The sequence below is a fragment of the Micrasema longulum genome, unplaced genomic scaffold (assembly GCF_059751315.1).
Source record: "Micrasema longulum isolate JH-2025_06_02 unplaced genomic scaffold, ASM5975131v1 h1tg001484l, whole genome shotgun sequence".
In the NCBI taxonomy this organism is placed as follows: Eukaryota; Metazoa; Arthropoda; class Insecta; order Trichoptera; family Brachycentridae; genus Micrasema; species Micrasema longulum.
In genome coordinates this window covers 127479-145121 of record NW_028278669.1, presented here as the reverse complement: position 1 = coordinate 145121, position 17643 = coordinate 127479, and the positions used below count along the sequence as shown (strand labels likewise).

The following is a 17643-nucleotide window of genomic DNA, read 5'->3' as shown; positions in this document are numbered from 1 at the left end:
ATAATAATTATTATAGACATTATCTGAAAGTAATTACGAGAAATGATTGCATAGAATGAATAGATTGTACTATGGTAATGGCATTGGAAAAAAGAAGCGCTTGCGTTAGTTATTGCGTCGCAGTTTCATACATCTAGGAAGGAAACGAAAAGATCGAACGATCGGGCGATTTTGCATTTTATATATGCTAAAGATCCAGAGCGGTGAACAATTCAAATTCGGATGGCGCGAAGAACGAACATTCGGACTGCGATGGCGCGATGTTTAAAAAATAAACAAAGAACTGCCGAAGACTATAAAAATAATAAATTGTCGATACCCAAAGCCGTGGTTCGATATAATTTAAGCGGGAAAGGCGTCAAGTGTAGGGTGATATAAATGGCGGAAATTTATGACGCTGGCCCCCACAAAACGGAATATGATGGCCAAATAGAAAAATCGACTAGTCTAAAATAATCATGGAGTATTCTTTAATCCATTAAAAATATTTTTTTGTGTATTTTTAAAGAATTCACCCTTTTTCCTGGCAAATTAGAACTATGATGGTTTTTACTCAATGACATTGGGACTATGATTTCCACACATTGACATATGAATATATAGACGCGCCCTACAGAGTAAAATATTTTTGAAGTAGTGAGACGAAAACGTACCCATAGTTAACTAAGTTTGTTTATTTATACCAGAGCTGCATTCAACAATCATGCATATGCTGCCAAAAATAGGAGGATACTCATTTTTGGTACATAAAAAGTTTGTATTTTAAAGTTAAAAATCAACATTCGTTTTTGGTGGATCCCAATCAGGTTCTTTCCTTAAATTCCTTATAATTTCAACTCATTTGTTTCTTGTCACTGGATTTCGGGAAATGCAAAAATAATACTAACTCACGTTTAGTATATTTTAAAAACATATTCCAAAAATAATATTTATATTTGAATATTAATCGTTGTTTAAAGGCTTGTTAATCACGCTTAAACAAATTTAATATTTATTACTATAAAAAGTTACACAATCATTTTTACAATGTTTATCCGAATGGTTTTTACAAGCTTCCTCATCTAAAATGACTGCTTGTGTCATCACAAGCAGGCATTTTAGTTTCGGTTCCAAGCGTCACGCCTGGCTGGACGAAGAACGACTAAAATTACGCTTTGGGCATGACTGAGAGTTTGGGCATGAGTTAAGTGTCATCATTTTTGATGGCTCAGGGCCCATGTTCATGTGTATTGATATGTCATTGTTTCCACATTATATTTGCCTTTAATATATGTTTTTCATTAATTCTACACAATGTTAAATAAATACGAATATAATAATTTAAATTATGTATACGTAGGTACTATTTACGTATACATATTCGGAACGCGTAATTTAATTTCTAACGTTTTAATTTATTAGATTTTTTAGTTTATTTCGTTAAAAATACTTACTTACGTACTTTTACAAAATACAAAATAACGCAATATTAAATAAGTGTGTCAGTGCTGTGGCCTCGTGGTGTAATGGTCAGCACGTTTGCCTACCATGCAAGAGGTCTCGGCTTCCATTCCCGACATAGTTGATATGAAATATTATTTTAAAGGGTGCTTTTACACTAGGATATTATTTATTTCATAGTCCCTAGACTGGTACCTGAAGCGTAAGACTGATCATCTTACTTTAACGTAACATAAATGATCAAGATACGCTGTGATTGGTGTACCAATGATGTGCCCTATGCACTACTAGGTGCGGAAAGGGAATGATGATGATGATGATGAAATACAGGTCACATGCAGAAATAAGCTGATGTAATCTGCTAGTTTCTTCGTTTACTGGGAACGGGCTGGGCGCTATTATTACTTATTTTTGAAAGAATGTATAAACGGTGACGGTAGTTAAATAACATTAATTTTTTCATAAATTCAACTAGTATAAAATATTAATATCGGTACTCAAATATAATGGTAAGCTGCGCATAATCGCTTATATGGACGATTCGCCCCTGGTACCTACTCTGCTCCTGTTAAAAGTGTTCATCCATCTCGCGGGCGATGACGTCACCATGTGCCCATAACCCATTATATCGCGCGTAGATTCGCCCAGCGAAAGTTATGGCGCTCTTCGCTAGTAGGTGGGATATTGTTTTACGAGCTTCGACAGATGTGGAAAGTGAGCGCGCCATTGTCCCGCCATGCCCCAAATAATAAAAACACCACACGCGAGATGGCCGCTAGTAAAATTCAGTGCAACAAGCGAATAAATCCATCATTTCTAAATCTCTTTACAGCTGTCAAAAAAAGATAACATTTAAAACCGGAGTATAAATAATTTTATGCTGGGAAAACCAAACGTCGGTGGGAAAAAATAATTAAAAGTAGCTTATTTTGTGGTTACGCATGTCCGGGCGGAATGAAAAATACACTATTTGTATAATAAAATGTGAAATGGAATCAAAATCTTGTGTTTTTGAATCTAGTGTTTTTGACTCGATTATTACTGTCGAAAATTCCGAAAAAAAAGTTTGTCCGCCTTGTAGTGCTATGTCTAACATATTTAAGGTCACGAGTTCTATCCCCGGCAAGGTCAATATAAAATATGTCGACGGTGGGTAGGCAAAAATTCTTAAGCGACATGAAAAAAATGAATGAAAAAAAGTCTCTTTAATTAAAAAAAAAGTTGGAATCAAGCCAAAATGATGCCTATATGAGATTTTTTTGTTAATTTAAAAATAAAACTGAAAAACTTTCACTGGCTCTCCTGTGCAAATAACTAAGGAATTGTCGCGTTTCCACCGTCGATATATACATATATATTTAAAAAGGAAACATTGGCGTTCTTATTATTCACCCAAATATTTAGATTTTGAGGCCATTTTCAACGAGTTGTAAATAACCAGCTATTAGAAAATGGGAATTAAGTTAGAGTAGAGTTGGGTTCGACCTCAGACCCCTGATCCGTGAGGCAGCAACACTAGCCACAGGACCATAACCCGATTTATAACATCGTTTTACGATGCAATATTTAATTTTCACTGGACTGGTACCAGAAGGGTGCATGTAACTGATGAACGAGATACGCTGCATTTGGTGTATCAATGCAGTGTCCTATGCGCCATTGGGTACGAATCGGAGTGTGATGGTGCTGATTTCAAATAAGTTTAAACAGATTTCAAACAAGTTTCTAGCCACATACTAAGGCGTTTTTCTGTGTAGCGTCATGTCTCATCACGACGAAGGTTTGTTAGAGACTGAAAGTAAGGAAGACAATTACCCACGAATTAAAATGCTATTTAATACACGCTTTAACATGTTTATCTATAATATTAATACTTTAAGATTTATTGATTAAGTCATACTAGCGCACAGGAATTTGAGCTTATATCAACGCTAAATCAGGGTCATTTTCGTCAGTAAAAATGTAATATTTTCACGGAATAATAATTATCTCTATATTTGTATTAATATTATATTCACTTCAATTTATTTTTAAAAATAAACCGTGAGAATATATTTATTCGATTATTATTTTCACAATAATATTTATTTACCTCTATTTTTTTTATAAATGAGCCACAATAATAGTTTTTTTTTTATATTATCACGAAAACATTTACCTCTAAATTATTATTTTTTAAAAGCTGTGAGAATATTCTTTAATCCCTTTAAATACATATTTATAAAACATATTTATAGATTCCCTTAAATTTAGTTATTATTTACATTGAGAAAAAAAATAAGTTGTATCCTTAATAACAAATGTCGTTTTTGTTATTATTACTATGGATAATTTAGATAGCGCCAAGATTTATGAAAATTGATTTTAATTTGTATTATAAATAATTAATTTACTGTGCGTTTTAATATCTATTAAGCCTGTGTTAATATTATGTTGGTGCCTGTCGGTGAACCAAGTAACCCTAGGAATTTTATTTGCGTTGTGGTACACTAGAACTATTTATATGTTTTAAATATTTGAATGGACTGTACCTGTTTGAAAAATTTCAGAAGCTCGACAAACAGTGAGCTTTCCACTCTTCCTATTACACAGGTAGGAAGTTTCAGAGATCCAAATCACACACTTGCGGTTCTAGAGAAGCGAACTCATAATATCCCGCTTAGTATATAATTAGAATCAGTAAGTAGGGTGGTGCTTAAAGCTTTTGCGAGGAAAATAAAAACGGAAAGCATTATAGAGGACCATAAAAGTTTTTCAGCGGTGAGCGAGTTGCTAATGTCTGTCGAGGGCCGAGGGTAATTTACGAGATTTTAATGCCGAGAGTCCCGAAGAATACTGACGGGATGCTAAAGGTACCAGGTATATCACCTCATTGTAACCAAATTGTAGAAACTGCGTTGCCTACTGCTTTATCAACGATGGGTATTTATTTATTTATACTTTTACAATGTTTGTATTATTTTTTTCATACAGAATAATGTTCCTTCACTAGGGTGTCCCGTGCCGAGAGAAACATTTTAAAATAAGTGAAACATGCCTTAAATTAGTCATTTAACAAAGTTAACATAATAATCAAATAAAAATGTAATTGATCTAACTAACCCAATAATTATTGACATAATAAGCAATGTAAACTAAAATAATCATAAAAAACATAACCAGTTTATATAGACCTGTAGACCAAATTTCATAAACAGTACACAAATTTTTACTTATTTGGCTTGATCCACTCATCAATCCGTGCGCAACCCACCTCCACTATCCATTTCTTAATGGCAATTTTATATTGTGAGTATTTACTAATTGTCCTTATGGATAATGGAAGTAGATTGTACACTTTAACCGAGTAGTAGGCCAATCCTCTTTGACCGAAGGTTGGTTTAATATTCGATTGTTTTTATTTATTTATATACGGCATTTCTTCCATTTACATATATGTGGTATAAAAAGTGCTTAAAAATAAAAATATTTAAAAAAAATCGAGTATGAAATATTAATATACTCGTACTGTACACATTATTAATTACTTGAAATACATATATATTTTAAAGAAATTATACAATAACAAAATACATTAATCAATCAAATTATAACTATTCCAACCCAGTCTTCTGGAGATGATTTGCTCTTTTTGATAAAAATATGTTGGTCACTTTATTTTTTAAGTTAGGCAGAGATAAACTAAATATATCAAAATGTGATTCATATTCATTCCCGGTATTCTGTAATCTAACAATAGGTGAGTTATATTGAGCTACCGTTCGAGAATTTTGACAATAAAATATTGTAGATGTTCTGCTTAATCTAGGTGGTACATAGAATGAAATCAAATTCAGTAGATCAGGGGTATCAAACATTGGTTTTATTATTTTATATAAAGTCGTAAGATCGGTCGATGCTTTTGCAGCATAAGTAAATAAACTGCCTTTATTGTGGAAATATTCAAACAAATTGAGTTCATATTTTAATGTGCAACTTCAGCCCTACGGGAAATTGGATTCAAAAAATGTTTTTTTACGCGCGGTAAAAATTAGAGCATTAAATTATACGACAAAGTTTCTTGAAAACGTACGAAAAAAATAATTCAAAATATTTTAATAAAAACGAACTACTATGAACGACGTCGCTAGTTCATATGAATCAAACAGTCATAAGAGAGTTGTTAAATATTTCCGGTTTACTTAACGTCAACGGACCAATCGGCAGAACTGACCGAGAAGAAGCGGAAGACAACTCGAGACGTCACATACGGAGTAATTTCAGAAATACGAAACCTTAAAATAGAACCAGAAACAGAATCCTTTTTTTTTTTAATATTCCTTGATTAAACTTCATATTTAATAACTTTAATCAAAATGTCAATTAAAATTGAATGAGTAGGCATCTTCAAGAATGGATCAAACGGGAAACAAGAACCTCAACCGCCTATGCGCTCTGTAGCTGCAAGACGTGCTAGGATGTTTATTGTAAGCATTCTTGAGGTGATTCTCACAAAAATGGAATTGTAAAAAATACCTAGAAGAAAATAAATTAAACCAATTTAGGTTAGGTTTAAATTCCTTTGAATTTTGATTGACGATACAAAACATAATTTTTGGTTTTTCCGGAATTGTTTAGACACAAAATTTATTGTAAATTATTACGGTTTATTTGGAAGGTATGTACTATATCACCAACCCACCAATGAAACTGTTAACTGTCTCAACATAAGTTTTTTGAGAGTAAGTCGACGCATAGGCTTGATAAATCTAGTGCAAATGAATTAAAATTGTAGGTAGGTAATTGAAAATAAAATGAACAGTCAAGAACTCGGAGCGTTTTATGAAAACATTGGAATTTGAAATAAAGGAAAAAGATTAACAAAAATCTGCCCAAGTTTTATGGCGTCAGAGATCATTGATCGACAATTTTTTCAGTAATAAATTAAAAATAAAGATACAAAAAATATGGATGAAAATAACTACCTACTAAAAACAAGGCCACTAAAATCAATCGGCAATCTCAAGACTATTTAAGGTAAAGCTTTAAGGCCATTACTCCGGCAGCGACTGCTCGGGTTCAATCAAATGTATTGATTTTAGTTCAACTAAATACTAAATCATCCGATGAAATTAAGTGATGTTAATAAACGGAGTTGAAGCGATTTCAAAATGTCCGTTCGCTCCGGAAGATTATTTTTAGCTGCAGTTGACCAAATTCGTCAACAGTTCCCACGTCACGCGGATTCGGAGAAGTATTGTTTGTGCGAGGTTCGGACCTCTCCTGACCGCGGACAGATTTTATGTGTAATAAACGAGTGGCGTAAGTAATTACACTTACAGAACTGCGCTACACTCCGAAGTGTTCCTAAATATCTCGGCAATAGGAATTCCTCGGCATAACCAATCGATTACCCTCATCGTTTCCACCAGTCAGAGGCCTCCATTCCTCTGATAGTGTTTTGTTTTTTTGACCAATCAGAGCATTGAATTTCAATTATGAAACTTCTCAGCGACTAATTATCCGCCGCGTTCCTGCACATCCAAAATCCCGATTGTGAATCCAACCGAGATGTCCCATTTGTTTAAAAAGTCTCGGAACAAAAGTGTACGAGACCTCATCTCAGCGATTTAATTCAAAATTGAAGAAAGGGAGTCTTTGTTTTAAAGTGCCTCGTAAAACAGTCATTACTCGAAGATTTCTGGATAGTTGATCGTAAAATTAACACTTAATGACATTGTGGAGGGGTCCCTGTTGTTTCTAAGTGTCTTCGGTAGTCTCATTCAATTACTTTGTTATTTTTAATAAAGTGTCTTCCTTCGTTGTTTCTGTACGTTTTATTGTTAGTTTTACAATGCAGAGAAGGAGGTGACTAAAGCCTACGCCATTGGTCGGACGACGCGCGACGGTATACGATTTACAAAACATATTATAAAACAATATTCATTGTATTTCATACTGCGCAAGACATAAAACAAGTATTTGTTCAAACCAGGGCATTTAAGAAACATTGAGGAGCTATTTCTGAAAAATTATAATCCAAAAAACATTTGGTAAATTAGATTTTAAAATAAGTGCCTAAAACACACTGTTTTCGTAACCCTTTTTTTTGGCAATGTATCCCAAATGATACAAGTCATTTTTTTTTTTCAGTATAAACTGCTTTATCATATTTTTCATTCCGAACTGCATTACCACAATTCATTATAAACTTTGATAAAAAAATTAAAAATGTTTTGGTTTCAGGAGCGTTTTCCATCATCCAATGAGTAAAAAAACATTTTTTCGTCCTGCCAAGAAAAGGCTTAACTGTATTTAACCTTAAAATAAATATAATTTAAAATAATGATATTATTTCCGTATTGCCAGATTTGTTAAGTATTAAAAAAAAAGACGATTTGAATTTATTGCAACAGAGGGAGAAAACATTTTTGGCTGGTTTATGTGACTACGTTACATACTTAGTATTCTGCCTATGTCTATGTTTGAACATCCAAATTTTCTCAACTTTTCCATATTTAACTTATATTTGAAGCATTCGAACTTTGTGGTTTCTCATTAATTGTTTTAATAAAAACGCTTTGTTTTGCACATATCATTAATTTAAATACCGACCGGTTTAAAAGCTACAAGCCCTCCTTGTATAACTTTAAATATAATAAAAATCCTATTTTATAATTTTATTCAATCCATATCTCCACAAACACAACTTGCCATAAATATCTGATTTATTTGCTTCATGCGTATCAAACTTAAGACACAAATAAAATATAATTTATATTCAATTGAACGTTGTTATGCAGAAAGCAGCCATCCATAAAAAAGTAAAACGGAGATAATAGCACTTTTGTGAAAATAGTAAATAACCTAACCTACATTACCGCTGGATTGTTTTTTACTTTGACAAATGATAAATAATGCATGCATTAATTTTTTTAATACAAAAAGCCTTTATCTACGTATTTAACCAGATTTAATGATTTTTAAAGTCTGGCTGACCACACAACATAAGGTGTGCATTTTGCAGAAAACAGAAAATTGTAAAATTCTGATGTATCTTGTGTCATTGTGTATTTATATACACAACAATGTTTGAGTATGTCCAAATGCTTGCAGACTAGCTGGATTTCCTCCCTAAGGAGTGATTTATATTTAAGTTTGTTTCCACAGAGAGGGAAAACATTTTTGAGAAGGGAATATGGAAGTCAAGGCATTTACAGGGCTTATGACCTGTCATATCCCCATATTCCATATTCCCTTCTCAAAAATGTTTTCTCTCTCTGTTGAAATAAATTTAAATATTATTTTTTATTTATATTATGGTACTTAATTGTAAAGAATCACTTAATTCATGTGTTAAAACAAATTTGATGAGGAATTTTGATGATTTCTTAAAGTTTGTCTGACCACACAACCTAAAATATGCATTTTGAAGAAAACAGCTAGATCTTGTGATACCTCAGTCAAACTTTGAATGCATGAGGTGAGATTCTGTTTTTTTATTACAGGTATTTTGAATTAACGAATTAATAAAATTAAAATACCTATGTATTTAATTTATCAAAGAGAACTAGATTTCTAGAGGCATAATTCTTCTCATCAGCATCTATACCGCAAGATTTTTCTAGTGCTGTGGGTGTTTTCTGCACATTGAAAAATACTGTTTTTGTGATCAACACTATTTTCAGAAGGTGATTATTACAGTTTTTTGTATGACAGCTTGGCTGTTTTTAGCAGAACATAGAATTGACCTTACTGCACCCGATAACACCAATATCTATTTTTTTCCAAATTGTGGACTGGCTGCATTCTGTATAATTACGTTCAATTATACTTCGACAAAGGAGCACGTGTAGCTCCGAAACCGGTCGGTAATTAAACAAATAATAAATGGTGAAAAACAATTTTTTTATTTTATTTACTTAGATATTAGATACTTAGATTAAAACTCCATTTATCCAAACTCTAGTAATCTGGATTGCCAAATATCCGGTCTGGAAATAAAAAATAAAAATGCAGCCATAATAATATTTTAGTGGAAAACTTCTTGATGGTTTTTTAAATATTTGAGTTGGTTTTATTTCAATTTTGTTTTTTATTTTTTCATATATTTAAAATGTTTTATTATTGCATGTTCGTTTTTATAATATATTTGATTTGTCATGTAATTTAAAATGATGTTTTTTGTTATATGTAGAAAATATGGTGATATTGACGGTAAAAGTTTATATATATATTCGTCCCAACTCAACACAGGACTTTGGTTCCCTGGAGTTGGGACTTGTGTCTCAATAAATGTTAAGTGAATATATTGTGAATAAATAAAATAAAATAAATATTTAAAAAAACGCCGCAGCCGCGGCCGCGGCGTTTTTTCGTCAAAGAAATTGACTTTGCTGGACATGTTCACGTAAGTTTTTATGTGATAACGTCTGACACTCATCAATCCGGATATTATTATTGTTGTCCGACACACAGTTGAATTAACGTTTTTCCAAACCATACGCAATAGAATGGTTAATTCAATTTGGCTTTGATTTCCTAAGGTTGGTTACGAGTAAATGCATCCGTGTACTTCGCACTGTAAGCTGTAATAATATTAACCGCGAACACAAAGTTGTTGGCATTGAATACCTTACGCAGGGCGTAAGAACATTCCGTCAAAAGCTTTTCTCACGTGTAAAATGCAAATTAAGTTCTTCGGTTTATAGCCTAGTTCGATAAATGCAAAAACCACCCATGCAGCGGAATTACAGAATTACAGACCTCCGTATATAGCTTAATTCCAAGCCGTCAGTAGATCACACAATGGGTCGTCTATCATTTCTTACTTCGGCGACTGCTTGACGTGATTGCGTCGGCTAACAGCTATTAATTTTATTTATTTATTTATATAATTGTAGTCGATATAATTGTGTGTTTACTTAAGTCGTGTCCGTTTTTTTCCAAATGAAGAGGACAAAAAGACACAGAAAAAAAAGAAAAATAAATTAGTCAATAATGTATTCTCCTTCATTATTTTACAACAAATTAGTCAAAATTCGTAGTATCTTTACAGTACAGTGCGAAAATATCGCGAGCAGCTTTATTCCTTCGTTAAACGTGAGCAGAAGGGGTGTCAGAAATCCTCACCTTCGTTTACTTGACATTCCATTTTGAAAGTTTGTAATCAAATAAAAAAATATATATGTCGCGTAAAACCAAACACAATATTTTGAAAGCAGAAGATTTTTCTAAATGTTGTTAAATATTTGTATATAACCACTTATCGACTTTTCTATGTCTACCGGTTTCGAGACGTACCCGTCTCTTCGTCAGGACACCAATAAAACCAACATGCAAAACCCACTATACACCTTCACCATAGCTGTTACACAAACATATAAAACCAACACGACATGCATTTTAATAAGCACATGCACTGATTAGGACAAACATGCACTGATTAAATTATGAAAATATTTTATGTTGTTTGAGAAATAGTTAAGAAAAGTAGAGGGGATGGAAGGAGGAGGTGAGTTTAATAGGTTTCAGGTGACAATTAAAGTGCAATATCGTATATCAGACTATATTAAAGGTTGTTTGATTATTGATCAAAGGAAGATTATTTTTAAAGTTTTCCTAATTTAAAATCTTTCCATATTATTTACTTTTACCCCTTTATTATTTGTATGTAAGATTTGAACTCCTGTATTTTTATTAAAGTCATAATTTAAATTGATTAGGTGATTTGCGAATTCGGAGAAATTGTTATTGTGAAGACACCTCATACGTTCTTTAATACAAATATTGAAATTTCTTAAAGTTTCTCCAACGTAAACTGAAGGACAAAAATTACATTTTAATTGGTAAACACCTGAATTATTTAATAAATTATTCTTATCCTTATTAATAAGAAATAATTTACCAATATTGTTATTTGTATAAAAAGCAGGTTTGATATTATTTGGTAAAAATTTGGATACATTTGTAAATATAGAATGTTTTTATAATTTAATCAGCGCATGTTTGTCCTAATCAGTGCATATGCTTATTGAAATGCATGTCGTGTTGGTTTTATATTTTTGTGCAACAACTATAAAGTACCAAGTATTTTTTGAATTAATAACTCATATGTAAATATAAGTTATTACATCATTATGAAGAAGGTGTATAGTGGGTTTTGCACCCGTCTCAAAACCGGTAGACATAGAAAAGTTGGTAAGTGGTGATAAACAAATATTTAATAACATTTAGTACCATTTAGTACCATTAGGTTTGTCTCAGCCGAGCGGCCTTTCTTGAACCCATGTTGTTCATCAATAAGAAATGGCTCTACGCGGGAAGCGACGATTTTACATATAATGGTTACCTTCGCTGGCGCAGAAAAAATATTGAAACTTAACTTATGCCTTTCGAGTGATTAACAAGGCTTAAAACAATTCATATTCAAACATAAATATTAATTTTTGTAAACGTCAAACTACGCCTAGCTGCGCTATTTCGAAGCTCTTCTTAGTTACGGGGTTGCATTGATATGAATACGTTTTAAAAATATAATAAACGCGAGTTAGTATTATTTTTGCATTGCCCGAAAATTCGGCGAAAAGAAATAAATGGGTCGAAGTTATAAGGAATTTAAGGAAAAAATCTGAGTGGGAAACACCAAGAACGAATGTTGAGTTTTAACGTTAAAATACAAACCTTTTTATGTACTCTGGTATAGCTTGCCCACCACATACCGCACACCGCATCTGAGGACATAAGTCTCCTTGGCGGTGCCCACATACACGGAAAATTTGCTCGTTGTCAAACGAGAAAAGCTGCCCGAAGGAGCTCTCTGAAATCTGGTAGCCTTAGCATCTTTGTGCTGAAAGAAAGTAATTCAGAAGTACATAATATGTACTTCATTGAATTGAGAAGAGAGGGAAGTCACTGACTGGGATTAAATTGATTGGACGTGAAGAATTCGCCGAAATGATTACAAAACTTTTTAAAAGCCTTGAAATTATTTTTAGAAGCCACCGGATCTGTATATCCGACAGGACCTACAACAGGGCCACGGATAGTAGCGAGAAGCTCCATTCGGTAATCATAGAGAAGGGGAAAGGGACAAGACCACAGGATATGTCCAGAAGATTGGTTAGGATATCCGCAGCAGCACGAATGGGAGTCAACAATATTAAAAACAAATAATTTTTGATCAAATTTACCATGTACTCTGGTATAAAAAAAACCCAACGTTTTCGTGTCATGTATTTTGAAAATATTTTACTCTACAGAGCGCGTCGATGTATTAATATGTCAATGTGTTCCGTTCACTCGCTCTCATTTCCACCCCTAGTCAAAATAATTCTCAGATACCCCGATCCCTCTACCTGTTTCGAGACTAAAATATTCAGAACATCTGATTTATGCATGCGAAGCACCAAATGCATCTAATTTTCTTAATGATTCGATGTGTGCGCGTTTCTTGTGGGTTTACAGTTTACAGTTTACACTGCATCGGTTGGCCCCGCAACTAAGTCGTCGGGCCACCGAAGCGCACCGTCGCGCGTCGATAATAATTGGCGATGCACATTGCGCGACGGTGGTGAAGCCAGGATTCGCCGCCCCAAACCGCAGCAGTACAAGGCGGCCGATAATTGCTATCATAAGCGGTCAGTAACATAATTAGCTCTTGTGGTGTGGAGAGGATTTTACGACTCTTGTTATTATTAGACCATAGTGAACATCACTATTGTGGACCATTGTTCAATATTTCAGTTCGTTTTTATTACTTTAAATTTACTATACCTAAGTTCTGTAAAGATTCAGGTCTCAATTCGATACATTTTCAACATTATTGTGGGGACCGAAGTATGGACTCGGAAAAACAGGGATGAAAGTAGGCTTAATGCTGTCGAAATGCGATCTCTCAGGCGAATGTCTGGTAAAACTATGTACGATAGATGCACAAATGTTGAGATCCGTGCATTATGTAAGGCTGAGACAAGCATTATCGACAAAATCAAGAAAGGGGCTCTGCGCTGGTTTGGACATGTAGAACGAATGGACAGCGAAAGAACGGCCAAGAATATTTACAATGCGAATGTTGATGGATGCAGAAATAGAGGAAGACCGAGAAAGACATGGCATGACCAAATCCAACAAATACTTGTAGATGGACATGTCAAAAGTCGGAAAATCGGCGCGCGTGCATAAGAAGATGTATGAATGTAGAGGAAGCGAGATCTGAGAGATTGAGTGTTGTGGCGTTATATCCTCTCTGCCTACCCTTACGGGGAAACGGCGTGATGGTCAGTTGTTGTTGTAGTACACAAGAACTTCGTTTTACACGGTTTCAAAACGAAACGGTCCAAAAGTTAAATTAAAGAATAAATTAAACTTTAATTTTAAAATGCGTTATAGTCTTCTTCTTCTTCATTCCATTTCCGCATCTGATGGCGCATAGGGCACTGCATCGGTACACCAATCGCAGAGTGTTTTGATCATTTTTGTTAGATAAAGGAAAGATGATCATCAACGTATTACAACAGAGATGAAGAACATTTTAGACAAGGTAATATAGAAGTCTAGGCATCTACAGGGCTGATGACCTGTCATTGGCTGATTTAAGCGGCCACTTTACACACTGAAACATTCACCATTCTGTCCATATTTGACCGTAAATTTTTTTAAACTGTGTATATGACCAGATACGATGACTTTTAAAGTCTGGCTGACCACACAACCTAAGATGTACATTTTGCAGGAAACAGCCAGCCCTAATAAAACTCTGATGTTTGCTGTGATATAACGTATTAAACACATTATTTATATTTAAATTAGGGTTATTGTAAAGAATCACTTAAATAATTTGTTACAATGATTTAAATATGTGATGATTTTTAAAAAGTCTGACTGAGCTCATTTAAACATATAATGTATGACGGGGATATTCTGTATTAAAACATACTTTTTTATTACAGGTATATTTAAATAAATAAATATATAAAATGAAAATACTTATGTAATTACCTAATTTAATTTATTTAAGAGAACTAGATTTCTGGAGGCATAAATCATTCCATCAGCACCTACAACCGTAAGATTTTTCTAGTGCTGTGGGTGTTTTCTGCGAATTGAGAAATAGCGTTTTTGTGATCAACACTATTTTCAGAAGGTTACAGTTTTTTTTTGTATGAAAGCGGCCTGGCTGTTTTTATTAGAACTGCACTAGATAACACCAAAGTCTTATTTATTTTTAATTGTGGACCGGCTGCTTTCTGCATAACTACGTTCGATTGTCATATCTAGCCAGTAGCGAATGATTTCTGTCCGAACCTACAGTTGTACGGTTCGTCTACGCATGCCGCATAGGGCGACAAGCAGCCATAGCGTCTCTCTATCAGCCGTGAGAATAAGTTTGAGCGGATGAGGTAAGCCGCAAGGGCCATCACTCTTCGTATTGAACTTATTTAGAAGATTTAATGATTGGATATAATAATAAAGCCCGGAGCGTTTATCATAATGGTTCAGGTACACGGCGCGCATTCTTAATTTGTAATGCGTCGGCGGATGATACGTGCGGTCAAACCGCCAAGGACCAGCGGAGCTTCGCTACGCAACAAAGGGGGCTTCGTCACACCGCCACCGCGTGACGTCATTCCCGTGATACGACCGACAATCTGAATTATTACATAATACTAATACATAGTTATAATTAGTTTAATCTGATTTAAGTTCAGGTTCAGTGCCGAAATACGGCGTTTATTGGCAAAAATTAAAGTAAATATGTGCAATACAAAATAAAACCCAATAAGTATTTGACATCGAACTGAATTGTAAGAAAATAATCATAGCAGCTTCATTAGATACAAAAATACCTGTTCTAAAGCTACATTTATAATATACAGATGATTGCAATACCCTGCAGATGAATCTCAAGAGAATTCACGAGTGGTGCAATAAAAATAATCTGTTTCTCAATAGATAAATGCCATGTTATTTCCTTTCCTAAAAGTAAGAAACCTTTAATTTTTAACTATTTGTTGAACCACGCAACAATGAGGAAGTTATATTACATTTTTTATTTGTTAATAGACTATTAAACTAAGCCAAAAAATGTTTTTTTCAATTTTTATATATCGTATTATCAGCGCTACGATTTTTTAAAGTTTTGTATTTCTGAAATAACTCCGCGCGTGACGTCAGAGGTTCATTTCCGTTTATTCTCATTCAGTTCTTCTCATTGGTCCAGAAACGACAAGCAGACCGGAAATCTTCCACAGCTCTTAGATCAAAGGTTGATTCATATGAACCAGTGACGTCATTCTAAGTAGTGCGTTTTTATTGAAATATTTTTTATTATTTTTTCCGTACATTTTCAAGAAACTTTGCCGTACAATTTACAATTTTACCCCGCGCAAGAAAACATTTTTTGTATCCAATTTCCCGTAGGGCTGAAGTTCCACATTAAAAGAGTTGATTTCATTAGGGATCTTGGCGTAATTTTTGATGATAAACTTACATTTATCAAATATATTGACAAGATTTCAAGAGAGGCGCTAAGTATGTTGGGATTTTTTTGTAGGGTTACTAGCAAATCAAAAAATATCACACCAATCAAGTCGCTTTATTGCTCTCTGGTTAGAAGTTGTTTAGAATACATTTCTCCAGTCTCGTCACCCCATTATAGTGTACATTCTGATTCATTCGAGCGCGTCCAAAATAAATTTCTAAAATATATTAATTTTAAACTACATATTCCAGCTGCTTTATTTAATTAGAATTCATTGTTATCTTCAGTAAATCTTTTAAAACTTTCCGATAGAAGAATCCTAACTGACCTAATATTACTTTATAAAGTGATCAATTTATTCATTGACTATCCAGATTTGCTGGAGTTGGTGGGTTTCCGTGTACCTGGTCGAAATACCCGCCACAGATCTCATTTTTGTTCTGCAAGTTCAAGGACCAACTATCACATGCACTCGCCTATCCCTAGGCTCCACAGATATGGTAATCAGTATGAGGACAAGGCTGATATATTTGGTTCTGGACTTGATTGTTATAAAACGAGTCTGATTTCTTTTTTTCTCTCGCAATATAAGTTTTAAACTTTTCTTTATATTTAAGAATGTTTTCATTTTTTGCTTTTTCATATTAATGTATTTATTTCGTTAGTATTTTTGGTTGCTTATGTGTATTTACCTACTTGTTACTATTGTTAAAGTTATGCAATTTTATCATTTTTTATTATGAATTTATAAATGTATTTTTTTCATATTTATGTTTAATATATGTTAAAGGCAATTTATGCCGTTTATGTAAAAATAAATATATAAATATATATACACTATACTACATTATGATAAAAAATTAAAGAACTACATTGTAATAAAAATAAAAAAATAACAAAAATAAAACACTAAAAACATTTATGAACAACTAAAAAAAAAAAAAAATGATAAGAGAAAGAAAATATAAGAAATAAAAGGTTATATGACAAAAAAGTAAATAAAATGAAATTTTAATAAAAAAATTTTTGAACTGGCAACTAACAGATCGAATTCCAAAAAACTAAAAAAAAAAAAAAACTAAGTAAAGAAAATTACAGATAAGTATAAAAATAATGTATAAATCAAATAAAAGAAAAATAGACACTGAATATTAAAGATTGAAGGCAGCATTAAATTCTTATTTTTATAACCTTTATCCAGCTGACTTCTTCCAATTCTGAGGAGCCACTCTATAACTTCAGCTAGGAATTTATTTTTGGAAGAATGTGTAATTTCTTAAGGTAGCTTATTACAGCATCGAAGTCCTACAAAACTTGAGTGTCTTTGGGCAAAAATTGTCTTTATTTGAGGAACCACAGAGACTACCTTTAGTTAACTAGCTGACAGACGTCTTACGCTTAGATCAGCTACATCCACGTGGAAAGGAAAACTTATTATACCTCTACGCAAACAGCACACTAAATTCGGCGAACGTGCATTTGCGGTCGCAGGCCCTACGGCATGGAATGCTCTCCCGGCAGAAGTCCGAAACTGTGAGAGTGAAGTGATGTTTCAGAAGAAACTTAAAACCCACTTGTTCTCTAAATCATTTGAATAAATTCTTAGCATGTGCTGACAAAGTACATTATTTTTATTAACTTAAAAAGTTAAAATTAAATTTATATCTTTATATAATCACTTTGTAAAGCGCCCTTGAGGTATTATATTACGAAAATGGCGCTATATAAGTTATCTATAATTA

The 17643-nt window shown here is 33.3% G+C and overlaps 1 long non-coding RNA gene across 1 annotated transcript; it reads left to right on the top strand.

Moving 5' to 3' along the window:
- Positions 1-6320: 6320 nt before the first annotated feature.
- Positions 6321-7955, top strand: LOC148275229 (uncharacterized). The gene is made up of 2 exons (XR_015824086.1): positions 6321-6456; positions 7666-7955. It is a non-coding gene; the product is annotated as an uncharacterized LOC148275229 (long non-coding RNA).
- Positions 7956-17643: the final 9688 nt, after the last annotated feature.